General features: G+C 40.4%; 1 protein-coding gene across 18 annotated transcripts in view; it reads right to left on the bottom strand.

The window, feature by feature from the left end:
- Positions 1–15,639, bottom strand: part of MICAL3 (microtubule associated monooxygenase, calponin and LIM domain containing 3) — a 170,329-nt gene that overhangs the window by 115,128 nt on the left and 39,562 nt on the right. The window contains exon 1 of one of the 18 annotated variants that reach the window (XM_019006601.2): positions 1,647–1,762. The exons of the other annotated variants lie outside the window; for them this stretch is intronic. The gene's annotated coding sequence lies outside the window, so the exon portion shown is untranslated. Of the gene's footprint in view, positions 1–1,646; positions 1,763–15,639 lie in introns of those variants that run through there. 18 annotated transcript variants of the gene reach the window in all.

Below are 15,639 nucleotides of genomic sequence, written 5' to 3'. Positions count from 1 at the left end.
CCTCCAAACTAGTCCAGTGCTTTGATATTCCTGTAGATGCAGACATGACAATATGTGCACGGTTGATGTGCCAAGCCAGAATCACACTCTCCTAGCCATGACTGCAAACATGTATGCAAAGAAAAACAGCTTTATTGAAGGTTCACTGAAGGCTGTGCAAAATTATCAGGTTCAAGGCCTTTAGCTGCATGAAGTTGAATTTCTGTGAAAGCAGCTGATACTGTAGCCATTTCTATAACCCTCTGTCCTCTCACAAGTGTTGTGTGGGGTGGGAAAAAATGTGAAGGAGGTGACCCTGTCATTTGAAACTCCCTTTCCTTGACAGGATGGATGAAATTTTGCTTCTTCCTCTGTTTTAAATAATTACAGCCTTGAAAGCTGAAGGTGGCACGAGACTTGTATGATTTTGCCTGTGTGCACAGAGCTGCCAGAAACAGTGTTGGTAACAGAGTTGTTTGGAAAGGTTGTTCACATAATTTCAAGAAAATTCTGCTTTTGGAAGAACAGCTAAATAAAAGCTGCTGGTACGCTCCTGTGTGTTGTTTACTTTGGAAAATGAAATTTGAATGTTGTTTTCCCTCAAAAGCAAAGCTATGCTATGCAAAGAAATACTTCAGGCAATTTATGCATCATCCGTATCCCCACAGCTAATAAAGGAATGTAAGATGACTACAAGTTATGCGGGTATAATCACTTCACCAAATTACATAAGAGAATTTAAGAGATAAGTAATGTTCCAAGTGCTCCAAGCATATATTATATGTTGCCCAGGAGTCCATTATCCCAAAAGAAGAAAAATTATTTTGTGTCTTTGAATTGCTTTTAGAAATATCTAAAATACCCCGACAGTGTGGTTGATGCAGCATTGCTCTAATCTGATCTTGAACGAGCTTGGTTTTCCCTTTTCCACATATGCTATGGAACAGTGACTTCACTTTCATTAGTCCCCTGGCTAACTCCTTAGATCTGACAGTAATACAGCCATTAAGCAGATCAGCAGGGTCTCACATTTAACAGAAAGATCAGTATTTAGACATGTCTGTGACTTCAGTCCAAGGTTGCTGGCACATTTATAAGCAGCCTTAGCTTGAGATGCAGTGCTATCTTAGAGAAACAGAACAAAGCAGCAAGTTTACAGTATCCAGCTGTAATGAAATGTGAACCTCTGTCCTTGACAAGCACAATACAGCATTGTTCACTGGGCACAAGACGTGCTCCTTTCTGGAGCTTGGACTGCTACCTGTGCCAGTGCTTCCATGTGCCCCTACACCCATCCCACTTGCTGGTTTTGGAGAAAACAGCCTGCCAGGGTACTTCATGGAGGGTCTGGAGCTCATCTCACTGTAGGCTGTGAGGAGTAACCCTGAGGTTACTCAACATTTTGGTATCTCAGTAACTCACAGGACACACTGGAGAGAACATCTGTGGTAGCCACACATCCTCTGTGGACTCACCCAGCATTTACTGACTCTGTGTGTCCAGATCTAGCATTAGACTCCCACATTCCTGCACTCCAGAGGACAAGGCAGTTCACTTCCAGCACAGAGCTATTTATTACTTATACCACATGCCACATTAACATGAGCTTATGTAAGTGAATTCAGAGCAAGGTAACATCTAATGAAAATGGCCAACAAAACAGGTACCTTGCTATTAAAGGCTGCTTTCCCTGGAAGAATTTGAAGCCACATAGGGAATGTGTGGGAGAAGCTGACAACACTGCAAAGCAACCTGCAGCAAGGCAGGTGTGGATGCAAAACACCTGCAAATAAACACAATCCATTACTAAAGGTGAGTTTGACTTTCACTTACAACTGAACATCACACACAGTCTGTGCCCACATCTATTTCAATCCTACCTTGGGTCAGCCTGGCAAGTGGTGGGTGTGATGTCCACAAATGACCACCTGAAGTGAACAAGAGCAGCTTTCACTCTCTCTGACTGGAATGACCAGGCTGGGAGGCTCATTCTCTCAGCAGCCTTTTTCTACAGACAGAATGGAGCACAGAGAAGCTTCCAGCACACTCCTCTCCTGGCTTTCTCCGCTGAACACAAATAGTTACAACCCATTCACTGAAAAACAGCCCATGTGCCTGCAGAGAAAAGCTAGTCTGTCCCAACTAGGCTACACTCAAAAACTGCAGTCAGTACTAAGGTGACCCAGACAGGATTAAGCTGGAGGCCTGCCACACCATTAGCTTTCATCAGATCAGTATTTGGCTGCAGAAAAAGACAGAACATTTCTGGGGGAAAGGCATCCACGTTTCCTTTTCTCCTCTTAGTGATGAAATTTGATTTGGCTGTTGATTAAGAAAATTCACCAATCCATATTGTTTAAAACTCTTGCTTGAGGAGTAGGTCAAACTAAGAAATTGTGAGTCACAGAACCACAGAATAATTAAGGTAGGAAAAGACCTCTGGAGACTGCCTAGGCTGATGCCACTGCTCACAGCAGAGTCAGCTAAAACAGGTTATTCAGGACTGTGCCCAGTAGGGTTTTGAGTATCTCCAAGGATGGAGTCACAAGGGATGCTTTAAGCCTAACATAATATCTCTTGCAACAGACAGACCTGCATATTTAACCTCCAGGCAGATTAATTTTTATGTAACCAAGCAATACAAGAGAGGATAGATGCTCAAGTCCCAGCACACATCACCCTAAAAGGTAAAGTCAAGGCTGCCAAAAGCAGCAAGTCACCTTTTCCCCTATATTCATGAAACTCATAAGGTCCTCAGATTTCCTCCTTACTCTGAAACAAACTCAATTGTTTATTCCCAGGCCTAAATGGAACATTAAACAAAAGAAAGCTTAACCCATGAAGACAACACATGAAGCTTCTCTAGCAGATCATATTGAAGCTCTGAATCTCATTTTACATTCTACTTCTTACACAAAAGCAACACCTAGTACAAGGCTTTAACTAAACTGCCTCTTCTCTCCCTGAAAACAGTTCTTACTGTCAAGTTTGGTGACATCTGAATTTGCAGTAAACAAGCACTGGCAGAATCATAAATAACACTTAAGAGAACCTCAAGGAGTGATTGAGCGTCATGTTGGTCCAGATGTTGACCCAGAACCTGTGAGTTTCTTACAAGCTGCAATGTAAGAGGTACCTAATGACATCACAAAGGATATTCACATCTAACACCAAAAAAAATATTAGGATCAAAAAAATCCATGCTATGTTTTCCAAAGGCAGAATGTAATTCCTGGCAATGGGGCAACAAGGAATAACTATGCAGCTGGCAACTGAACCACAAGGTTTTAAATAGATAGTTCAAAGCCAAAGATTACTCTCTTATCCTGTGCTGGGGGTGTTACAAGGCTGTGAGGAAAGATACATCATATGTGCAGACTAAAATGTATCACTTCACTTTTAAATTATCTACCTCTGCCAGTACAAAAGCACTTTTTGGATTACTTGCAATGTGTCAATATGATTTAAAACAGTAGCTGTCTGTAGAAGCCAAGGACCCCTGATTCAGTTTTGGTGTAATCAGGAGGCTTCAGTTCTTGCAGGGTTAACATTTTAATTTTGACATATAAAGAACTCACTCAGTAATTAAGGTTCACCTCTGGAATGAGAAACTGTTTCTAGTCTCAGTTCATGGTGGCTACTTAGAAGTACTGGGGTAAAAAGTGATTTTGCTAGGAAAGAAAAGATCACTCATGGGGGAAAGACAAGTTGAAGAAACCAACAGAGCAGGTTGACCCTACAAAGATTTTCAACAAGCCAGCAGGTCAGCCCTCTTACACCCAGGGTCCTTCTTTCCTCATCCCCTAATAGGAGGGTCTGGAGACAGGATTTGAGAAGATTACCGGGTCAAAGCTGGAAGTGCAGCCCCGCCAGCAGTCTAAAAGTGAAGTTAATCACCTCAGCACTCACAAAGGGCCAAGGGCTAGGAGAGATTGAGCCAAACTGCTTTCAGCAACTGGCCTGAAACCCATCACGAGCCACGTAAATACCCAGTCTGATCCTGAGCAATGCTTACTTGAGGTAACAGATGCTGGGTGATATACAACATACTTCTTCACACTGTTCCACACACAACATTTCTGCAGGTCTCACTGGAACTCTGAAGTTCTCCAGCCAAAGATTTGTACTAGAAAGAACTTTTGTTAAAAGAAAATAAGCAATGAATAGTGTGTGTTTATTTAGAAAACAACTACCTCCACTCAAATCCTCTGGCAAACAGGGAAAGCAGCACTAAATCTGTTCCAGGAAAAAAAAGGCTAGTCTCAGTCCAGACTTAGAAAAGGCTTTGTTTAGACATGGATACCACAAGCACTGAAATTGTGAAAACTTTTCTGATGTCCTCAGTGCACAGGATCAGTGTCTCTCTTCTCACAGCAGGCAGCCCAGGTAGGGGTCCAAGCCTAAATTCAGTTAGCACATCACCATAGCCTGTCATGGTGCACACCTGCTCAAAAACTTTGGAATTGATGCTGAAACTTGGAAGGAAATATCCCAGCCAGCAATTTTAAGCTAAAACTTGAATCAAGTCTCTAGCCTAAAGAGGTCAGTTAGCAATTGCAGAATTCACTGAGTTTCTTCTGCATTTCATATATCTATATATACATATCCTCATCCTTCCCCTTGTATAAAAAGGAAAGTCAGGGATTCTATTTTTAAAACAAGCTTGTTTTCATTTAGAGAGAAATCTGCACATGTGCAGTTTCAATATCAATTATTCCAGATTTTATGGGCAGTTTTGTCTTTAGTGACCTGGTTCCTCAAGGAGTAAATCAAAAGCACATCCCAAGGAGACACATTAGGGTTCTGCAAATTATTGCTACAATCCTTCAAAGTCCATTTCAAAAACAAACCCTTAACTATGGCTTTAAGATTTTGGAAGGAATAGAAGTGCCTAATTTTAAAAAATGCTATCTCTTACCATTGTAAAGTTTATTTAAATTAATTATTTCAATGTATCCTTGAGCTTTCCAGTTCACTACTTACAGAAAGAAAAAGGAGTGTAGGTTTCCTTAGACTTAAAAGACCAAAAATTAATTTTAAAATTAAATTAATGTTTAATTAAAAACACTAAAAAATTATTCCATATCTTGATAACCCAAGTAATACTTTACAGATCATTATTTATGAAATGGTGAGATAACGCAACCAAAAGTGTTTTTATTCTTTTAAGGTTTGAATCTACCACAAACAATGAGCAGGAAAAGCCACAGTTGGTATTTTTCTATATTTTTTCCCCCTCTGTTGTTTTTATATCCTTCAGTAAAGAGGAAACCCTACTAGAAAGAAGAGCTATTCCCTGCAATACCACTTCTCCATTCCAAATTGCCAATAACAGTACAGGGAATAGTTTCTAGCATGGGGACAGAGAAATCTTCTGAAAGTCTAAGGAGGCTCTTCTCAGACTATTTTGGTCAGCAATAATTACACTGGAATGGCACTGGAGATTCCAAAGGGAAAGCTGTTATCCATCACCAGCAAGTCAGCTATGCTCAACTCTGTAAATATATCTCAGAAGACTCAAGGGTTAGACTTTTCCTACATTTACAGTGGTGCAAGAACAGAATAAGGAATACAGTCTATTTAGCTTTTATTTTTGTCTTGATAGGTTTCCATCCTAAATTTCAAAATTTATTCCTATCACTGAAGTGTGTATTTCTTCAAACTGAGCACTTTTAAATGCACTCTCAGTCCAAAACAAGCAAGAGAAAATTCAGTGCCTATGTCCAAAGAAGAAGTGCTGACATTTCCACCTTGAGGAAGGCCAACAACAAGCTTGTTCATCAAAACCAGTTCCTGAATTTTACAACTTTCTCTTCCAGTCCTGTGGTTTCACTGGGTTTATTAAATCCTATCAGCTGGTATTATTAAGTACTTGATGATAATGCAAAAAGGAACAGCACTTTTGTGGTCGGAAATGTAGCCACACAACCTTCCTGTTAATGCATAACTGGAGGCTGTAACAGCAGATGCAACCAGGATCTCCTGGTTACATATAGATCTGTGCTCTGCTTAAATCTATTTATCTTGGATATTTATTTTGTTACCTTTTCCCCCTGATTTTGGAAATGAGTTTCAACTGAAGACCACGCTGGAAACTCCCCTGGCCTAACCAAACACAAGCAGCCTCTTCAGTCCTGTCAGAGATTTGACCTGACTCACCACATGGCACATCTATCACAAGAGAAATGGAAGAGGAAAACAAACACAAGGTTTGTGATGAGATGAGATCCATCCCTTAGGCAATTGTGGGATCTTCAGCTGTTTCATGCAAATCATGATGATACGCATATCTTTATACCTTAGGGCAGAGGCTGTAAGAAATATAACAATCTCACTTAGTTTTTAAAGTCAGCGAAAAGTGAAAAAAAAAAATCTAAATCAGCAAGGTCTTGGCAGAAGAAAATATTCATGTCAGTATTTAAAAAAAATATGCAGTTTCAATCACCTCAGTATGACACATCTGGGAAAACAAGTTCCTTTTTTTTTTGTTTTACTTTTTTTTTTTAAAAGTTGCCTCTAAGTTTAACTAGAAATGGCATGTGCAAAGCCAAGAAGCCAGCCTGCTTAACAGCCAAATAAAGAATAAAATTATTTGTCTGGATCTACCCTTCTGCATGCTTTAAGGACACAAATCTTTAAAACTGCATATTTCATCTTGCCTGTCCCTTTAAGAAAGGTTCCAATTCCTCTTTTAACATCCCCATATTTAACTTCCATTTAAAAACCTGTAGATTTATCACTGACTTTTTCTTGCACTCATAGTAGCCATACACTGAGCAGAATTTTGTTCCAGGATTTTAATTGTACTTTTTAGGGCTACAGCTAATTAGCTTTCAAAAAAACTTCTGGAGAAACATCAATCAGAGCAGTCCAAAAAGCTGCCATCAGAAACTGTGACAAAGCAGTACAGAAAAAAGCTCATGCCCACATCAGGGCTGTTGTGGAACAGAGTACAACTCAATGTTTGCTCTATTATCAACTTGGCACACTCAAGGGAAGTTGTGGAAGTCTGTTGTTCAAGTAATTTAAAATTAGACTACTTAAAAAAAATAGCAGGAGGAATAAGTCTTAGCTGTCTAGATTATGTTTCCTATAATTTTGCAGGAAAATTCTACAAATATCCACAGATTTATTTTTGTGCAAGGGTAATAAGCTCGTGGGATGTAAATTAGCACAAGGCTTGATGCTTAAGGACAGAACATTTCAAGTGCAATATTTTTCCCACTCTCCACGAGTGTTCTCAGAGCTCTTGGTCAGGTGCCTGATAAGATATATTTGTCTCAGAGTTCACAGGTCAGCACCTGAGACTTCTCAAGTGTCCCATGATATTTCCCCTCAAGCCTCCTTCCACACAGCTACAGAACAAGACAAAAAACAAATCTCCATAATCTTTCTTCTGGAATCCTGACACAGGGAATATAAAATATCTGTGCCAAGTGAGTGGCATGTTTCCTTGCACAAATTTCAGATGGAGAGGCAGAGGCAAGCACAGGGGAAAAAATATACAAACAAGACAATTACAGCATATCTGTAGAGGCAAACAACACATTGGGTGTATTGTAACTTGGAAAAGAAAAAAAAAAGAACCTTTAGGCTCTGACACCTGCTCTATTTAGGGGTGATCATCTAATTATCTAAGAATTCAGAGCAACACTTCATAAGCTTTCATATTTTATTTACACTAGAGAGTTTCTCTCAATGAAAGAAAAAGTTGTAAGCTACCAATATGGCTCTGAATCAAAAATATGGTCAAAAAACTAATTTAATTCAGCTTGAAAACCTATGTGACTTACCATCTTCAGCTAGCAAGCTGCACAAAGAGCAGAGCTCCAGAGCATGCCTATTCTCCTGGACTAGGCTTTGTTCAGGAGAATGTAAACCATCTGGGAAGTTCTGTCTTTCATGGGGTGAAGTTGTACCACAAAGCAGCTAAAGATATCACAATTATTATATGTTTGCAAGAAAGCAGTTAATTAGGCCTTGCCTAAGCAGGCAGAAAGCAACCACAGCTTAAACAACCACCATTCTACACTGATTTTTCATCTTTCTTTCCAGAGTCAAAATACATAGTTCTCCAGAATCTCTAAAAGGTTATGACTCAACTAGACAACCCAGCTTAGATCTTATTTTTTTTCAAATCAGCAGAGATTTTCACGTGGCATCTTTAAATCTGAGTTATACAGGTAACAAGTGTACCCAAAGATCCAGAAGGGAGATGTTTCAGAGGAAAAAGGAAGGCAAGTTCAGTTGGAAACAATCCTACAGCCACAAAAAGCACATACTGTCCTCACTATAAAATCTATTTGCTCTTCAAAGCAGCAAGATGAAAGATTACTGAAGAAGTGCTGGACAAGATAAAGCAAGAATTAATCTCAATTAGTGCCATTCAGTTTGTGTTCAAAGTCTTTAATCTCCACTTTTTAACTCCCACTTCTTGCCAGCTCACCACTATTTTAAAGGAGAGCTACGGCACGCTCTACAAAACTTTTATTATGAGGTTTATTTGCAAAATCAGTCCCTTCCCAAGCAATTCCCAAATTCTCAGCTGAGGCTGCTGCCACTTACGTGGTGCAGCAAAGCAAGCTGCTCCTGCATTTTTGCTGCCTTACTTCACTGTTCCTCTTGAACAAGAGCACATATCCTGCTGGCTTAACCTCCTGCCTTTCAATTCTGCACTCCAGGGAAATCGATGAATTCCAATTATGCACACTTACGTCACCACCTACCATCCAGGCAGGACAGACAGAGTTCAGCTCATCCATTAAACTATGCTCTCTTTGGCAGCCAGGGAAAGAGGTGCAGGTGGAAAGCAGGAATCCCATCTGTGTTTTGAAGGGCAAGGGTAAATCAGGTACAACAGTAGGCAACTGGAATAGCAGTGAGGCATGAGACTGAGCTGAAATTCTTAGAGCACATACAGACACTTGTGCAAAAACTGAAGTTTTGGTGTCCCCATCACATGTACAGAGGGTGGTGGGCAGACAGAACCCTGGTGATGTGGCAGCTGGTTTCTCTTCTCTTCCTAAAGTAGATGATTTCATGTCTGAGTATATGTTAATTTCAGTCAGAAAAAATATCCATAACTGTCAGACTTTTTTATAAAAGTAATTCTGACCACAATGTGGCAAGATGGGGCTAAAAAGGGAGAAGCCAAAAAAGCAGTTTTGTTTGAGAGCTATTTTAAGTTCACATCTCCAGGCAGAACAGCTTTTAGCATTGCTGTGCTCGCTAAGAAGCTTCAGGGTCAGTTACTTTCATTTGTTGTTTCTTCCCTAAGGAATAACTAGGTTTTGCATGAATAGCATTGTCTATCTTGGCTTAGACCACGTATGTGGGGGAAGGTGAAAAAAGACATGAGAGGCCTGGAAAAGACAAAAAGAAAATTGCAGTGCAAACACTGTTTACAAATGCTGCACCACACCAATTTCCTCAGCTGCTGAGGCAAACCATTACTTTAAATCCCAAGCAATGGCTACAGAAGAGGAAAAAAGCCTGGTACCATCTCATCCTTCATACCAAGGGTAGGTGAAAGGGCAAGGATGTTCCATGCAGAGCTTCCAAGAGGACAAACTTTAGTTTTACCCAGGAATTAAGCACTTGGCTGTGGACTCCAGTAAAGGAAAGTCAGACTCAGTTTTTCCACAGCAGAAGAGCAGATCTCTGATGAGCGACATACACAAGTAAGAGCTAGACAAGACTCTGAAAAAGCCACTATAACAAAAAAAAGTGGCAATTTTGCACACAAAAAAAGGTGACAGAGTCAAAAGGAACTCAAGGACAGCCTATTCTGACCATGAATGCAAAGCTTTGCTGGGGCCTGGCCTATGTGTTACCATCACTGGTTTCTATTTTTATCTGGACAGTGAAAATGTAGATGATGTAGAAGTTTCTCACCGCTTTACTGACTATTTTTTTATTTGAAGTTCATGAAGGAATGTATAAACAGCCCATTTATCAGCTGCACAAGCACAAGTGCTCAATGCCTGTTACTCCCTGTATGCCTACTTTATTTCTTTAGATTATCATTGACACCTGTTTATTTCTTTGACTCAAAGTTTATTTGTAAGTACCATTTATGGGGTTTTTTTTCAGAAACCCATGCCCTAAGAGCCTGACAGATTGCCAGCCCCACTTCATTAAAAAACCTCCTGTGGCAACAGCTTTCTTCCACTGCTGACCAAGGCTGTGTTTGAACTGATGAGCCCAAACTGAAGCACTTCACATGGCAACTGTGGGCTATGCCAAGTCAGCCTGTAGCCCCTGAATACGGGGAATTCTTGACATGGAACTTCTTTAACTGTGGCATCTGTTATTCACCCAGAAAAGCAGAAGAGGTAGTAAATATGCTTTTACAGTCATTTTTAAGCCTCTAGAAATTGTTCTCCTTTCTTCATCTTGACACGCCTTTCCTCCTCTCGAACATTCAGAATTTTCTACTACGCCAGCACATTTTAGAATACATTCTTTAATCCCTTTGCTGATTGACAACTTGACTTAAGATTTTATCTTCACCCTTTTAGGATTACTTACATGGTCAAACTCTGCTCTTCAAATAGCTTGTAAAGTGAGGATTGAACAACAAGGGGCAGGAGAAATGAGTTTAGCATCAGACAGAAAAATTCTGGCTCCTAGGGTTGGGAAAGAATTGGAAAAGACAAGATTTCTTACCATTATACTGCAGATCACCTGCCAGATAGTAACAAAAACCCCCCACAAAACAACAGAAGATCCCCCAACAACTAAAAAGACTACAAAATAAAAAAACCCAACCACTTTTAGATCCAGTTACCACCCTGAAATGCAAAGGAACAGGCAACACCACAGAGCTGATAGCCTCCACCCTTGCTACAGCAACAGAGCTTGCCAACCAGCTATTTATCAAGAATCCCCAGCCACATGAGCTGGAAAACACTCCTCTCTTCAGACTCTTCACAACTGTCCCAGGTCAGGTTAATACCAAAACCCAGTTTGGTACATGCAGAACCTGTGACAGGCTTCACAACACTGAGAATGTGACTAAAAAGGTGCTGCTTCAACACCTCGTCAACTTAATACTTCTGCTACGTCTAATATTAGAATATTGTAAGTCCATGAGCCTTTAAACAGTTTTTCCATGGCAATTTCTCTGAATTCTCTCTCACAGTCTTCAAGCACTGGGGCACACAGCTGCCTCACTATTTTCTGAGGATGGCACAGGGAGAAAGACTAAGCACAATTAATAAAAACCAAACCACAGCCCCAAAAAACAAAAGGTTCTGCCAGCATAACACTGAAGAGCAGAGAAGTGTCAGAGTGTGCACTTTGCTGCTCTCCTGGCTCAGGTTTTTGCCAAAATATCTGGTCACATGCTGATGAGATGTGAAAGCCATTCCCTTCCTTAGGAATATCAAGCTCAACAGGACCTGCATCCATGACAGGGTTCCCAGAAGTTGCCACAAATCTACCTCAGGTGCAGAGATGGTAAGCTTTGGGTGTTACTAAGAGAAGAAGCTACAATTGCCTTCATTCTCCTCTGTTAAAGCTCTTAAGATGAATCACCTTTTAAACCTCAGTTAAAAAGAGGCCTCTCCAAGCAGCGTTCACACACGGATCTGCTGTGCTACAAACCTTGAATTCCTCCTCTCCACAGCTGATGTGCTCCCAACCTTGAGAGAATAAAACAAAAATGAGGGAAACACACAAGCCTTTCAAGTCTGATTTCTGAAGCTATTTAGACACTGAGAACAAAACTGTTTGATCAGCAACAAGCAGACAGGAATGGCTTTGGTCCTGAGAAGGCTCTGAAGGGAGAAAGAAAACACAGCACAAACATTTGTTTCACTACTGCTGCTCAAGGACCTAAAGATAACTAACACATGAGTATGTCTCAATTTGTGGTACCTTACATGCTCTCTTGACCAATTCTTAACCCAGAAAAAAATGCCCTAAAGGGACAGAGAGGAAACTCCATGAATATTTATGGTCTTTAAGAACAATAATGTGAGTATGGAAATATGTAATATATAAACAGTTTACTAAGGGTCAGATTTTGAGTGTTCCATTGTCCAGCCAAAATTTTGTGTTTATAAACTATTGCATGAATCAATCTTTTTAAAAACCTGTCGGTCTCCTGCTGAAAACAAGCAAAGTATTAAGTCCTCGAAATCTCACACGAGCAGTAATTATTTTTAGACTAAAGGATACTAAGTGAAGGTTATGAGGCGAGCAATGTCATTTGCAAATAAGCTTTCTGAAGCAGGAAACATCTGAATTTGGGCCTGCTGCTGTTCAAAACAAGTCATTTCTAGCCAATGGCACATTTTACATACACAAAGGTGCTGGTTTCCAGACACAGAACACAACTGCCACCCTCGAGCACCTGTGATGGCATTGAGCCTCCAGAGTACAGGACAATGACAGAACTGACCCTTCTCCTGCCCAATCTGAAGTTCAGAATCACCTGAATACTTTGAACAGAGAAAGGGAAAGGAGGTTGCATCCAAAGTAAGAGGAAGCAAAAGGAGGAATGGCTTCTTTTCAACACCAGACAGGTACAGCCTGATTTCAATTCATGTAATGCAACCACTGAGATTCACATGAGCTCAAACACAGCCCTCAGCACAGACCAGTGGGGCAGGAGGAATAAAATGGTTCCACTGGACATTTCTATTCCTATTCCATCAAACAGAGCACCAGGTGACCAGTGCCCTGTTTCCCATCACTACTGGTGCAAGTTCAGAGCAGTCAGTGTATATAAGGATGATGAGTGGCCCTGCTGTATTATGGACAATCTGAGATTCAAGGAATAAATATTGTTCCTTTCCAGCCTCTAAATTAGATTTCAGTGGAGGAAAAAAGACTGGCCTGCATACTCCACATTTTTGCACCAGCAAGGAAGAACAGGTTAGCACAAGAGCCTCTGGAAAATACCTTGTCAGAAGCTTCCCTGTACAGGTCATATTTCTGGGCTTGTTCTCTTATCCTGGACAAAAGCTATTCCAGATAGCTATGGCCATTTCACCAAAACAATTTTTGGGAGTCAGGGGAAACCTCTAAGTATCAGAAGTACTTTTTATGAGTAGATGGATTTCCACCACCATCACCTCCCATGTATATTTATTTTTCAGATTATGAAACACAACTGCTTTTGAATAAGATGTACCCAAAGGCTCATGTGTTTATTTCAAGTTCCAGCCTTTTTTACTATTGTTACTGCTCCCTACATATATTCCTTACTCTATTTAGAGGACTAAACACCAAATGCAGCAGCATTTACAGGACTCAAGATCTTGCCAGATCAGCGTTCTTCATGCTTTATCACACGCTGTCTCTCACATAAGCTTTTACACATGTTATAACCAGCTGCAGTACTTTTTTAAACAATTGTTATTTAAGAAAAAAAAACATACTATTTGGTGGTGTGTCTCAAGGATGACATAACATCTGCAGCTGTTGTTCAGCTGAGACAAACCCAAGTTCTTCTAGAGCCAAGGTCAGTATATGGGCACCACGAAACTCCTGCAAGGAGGAACTAAGCTGAAAGGCAACAGCTCTACCATATGATTTTAAGACACAGTTTCATTTTTTTCCCATCAATCATGAGTATTTACATTTATGGCTTAGCATTTTCTTCAGTATGGTTTCTCCACATTGTACTAGACAAGTTCTAGACTAAATACATTAAGAACTGGAACCAGACTTTTAAGTCTTACATATACTCTTAACCAAAAGAATAAGTGATTTTAGCCTGTTACTCTCCATTCTAGAACAGTCTGAAACCATGACCAAATTTCTGAACCACAAAGTTAACACACTTAGCTAGAAAAGATTTTGATTTTTAATCAATTTTTTCAACAGGAGAGTGGTCATGACTTACAAGTCTTTGTACTGGTTGTGATTACCAAGCTCTGCAAGATGGAAAAAATGTTAGAAAAATCAGAATCATAGAATGGTTTGGGTTGGAAGGGACATTAAAGATCACCCAGTTCCAATCCCCCATCATAGGCAGGAACATTTTTCACTAGACCAGGTTGCTCCAAGTCCCATCCAACCTGTCCTTAAACACTTCCAGGGATGGGGTAGCCACAGCTTCTCTGGGCAATCTCTGCCAGTGACTCACCACTCTCACAGTAAAGGTGTTTTTCTTAATATCTAAATACACAGAAGAGGAAAAGATCTACTGTCACTCACCTACACCAGCCTGAGCCCAACTCCAGTGGGGAAGGAAAGAGCACCAGTGACCAGCAGATTTATTCAGGTTGTTCTCCTGGCCTGTCTTTTCTGGTCATGTTATAAACAGCACAGATTCCCCCCCAGCTCTTCCTGGGGGATGGAACTAGATGATTTTTAAGCTTGCTTCCAACCCGAAAGCATTCTGTGATTTTATGAATTCCCAAACATTTCCCTCAATTAAGAAGCACCACAAGTACTGAGAAAGTACTCTGAACTTTTAGCAAACCTGTTGCTCTCCTACACAATAACCTCACTGTGAACTTGGAAGAGTCCTTATGGAAATGTTCCTGAATCCAGAAGGAAGGCTTTATAATAAGCACTAAATAAACATATGACTTGAGATGCTTCTATAAGAGGCTACTTCACTTGACCAAGTGATAGAAATATCACTGATAAAACCTAGAAGGATGAAGGCCCAGCTTATTTAAACAGCATCAGTGGCAGTATAGCCTTTCCCATATTCTTACTGCTTTAAGATGAGGGGAATTGAGGGAGGCAATAACTCCAACTCTTCCTAAACTTAAGCAGAGAAAGATACTCTCCCTTCAGGGCCACAAACCAACTACTTACAGCCTCCAAAGAACTCAGCTAAAGAGCCAGCCAGAGAAATAATGTGACCAGAAGTTGCCTGGGCAATAGATAGACAAGGAATTAGCAAATTTGCTTCATTATTGAATCACTTTGGTAGTAACAGGAAGGTTCTAGAGCAAATTCCAAGGGGACACTTCAACTTGCATCCTGTAAATCTCCATCAATATATTTGTATAACTGTGGATTATCAGGCTCTTAGACAAGAAAATACCTTCACTTAACAGTGAATATCTACTGCCAATATTTGAGACCCGAGTGCTTCTGTTGTGCATCTGCTAAATCCATTTGTGAAGTCTGATCAAGGAGGACCAACCTCAAAGAGAACCATCTCCAGGTTTACTGTCAAAGTGAGCAAAGCCAAGGCAGAGTCTCTGAGCACAGTGCAGAACTGTAAGAGTTTAGTCCTAACTCTCACACAAACAAAATTGTTCTTCAAAAGCAACTTTCAGAGCTTTCACTGTAGGCCTCTGTGTCTATCCCACATCATTTTCCCTTTGAAAAGTCAACAACTTATTCCAACTAATGGAAACTTATCAGTAAAATATCTTCTTTCACACAAAGCCACAGCAATTAAGGGTTGGTGAAGCAAAGTGCAAGCCTTTGACCTGTGAAAGAGTATAATCTTAAGATTCAAATGGGGACCACTAGCACCAGTGCTGGAAAAATTAAGGGAGACAGAATATCAGCAGAGAAAGAGAGGTAGGAGTTAAAAGCAAGATCTTAAAGCTCCCTCTCTATCCTCAACCCTGTAGCCCCTGTGATCAGGTTTATTTTCCAATAAAGTGATTTGTCCAGAGTCACAGGTGTTCAATGATTCAAGCTTCTCATCATATGGTTGACTTTAACTTCAAGCTTATT

This window comes from Parus major, chromosome 1A (genome assembly GCF_001522545.3).
Source record: "Parus major isolate Abel chromosome 1A, Parus_major1.1, whole genome shotgun sequence".
Classification (NCBI taxonomy): Eukaryota; Metazoa; Chordata; class Aves; order Passeriformes; family Paridae; genus Parus; species Parus major.
Note: the sequence above shows the minus strand (reverse complement) of the source record. Positions and strands in the feature narration are given on the sequence as shown.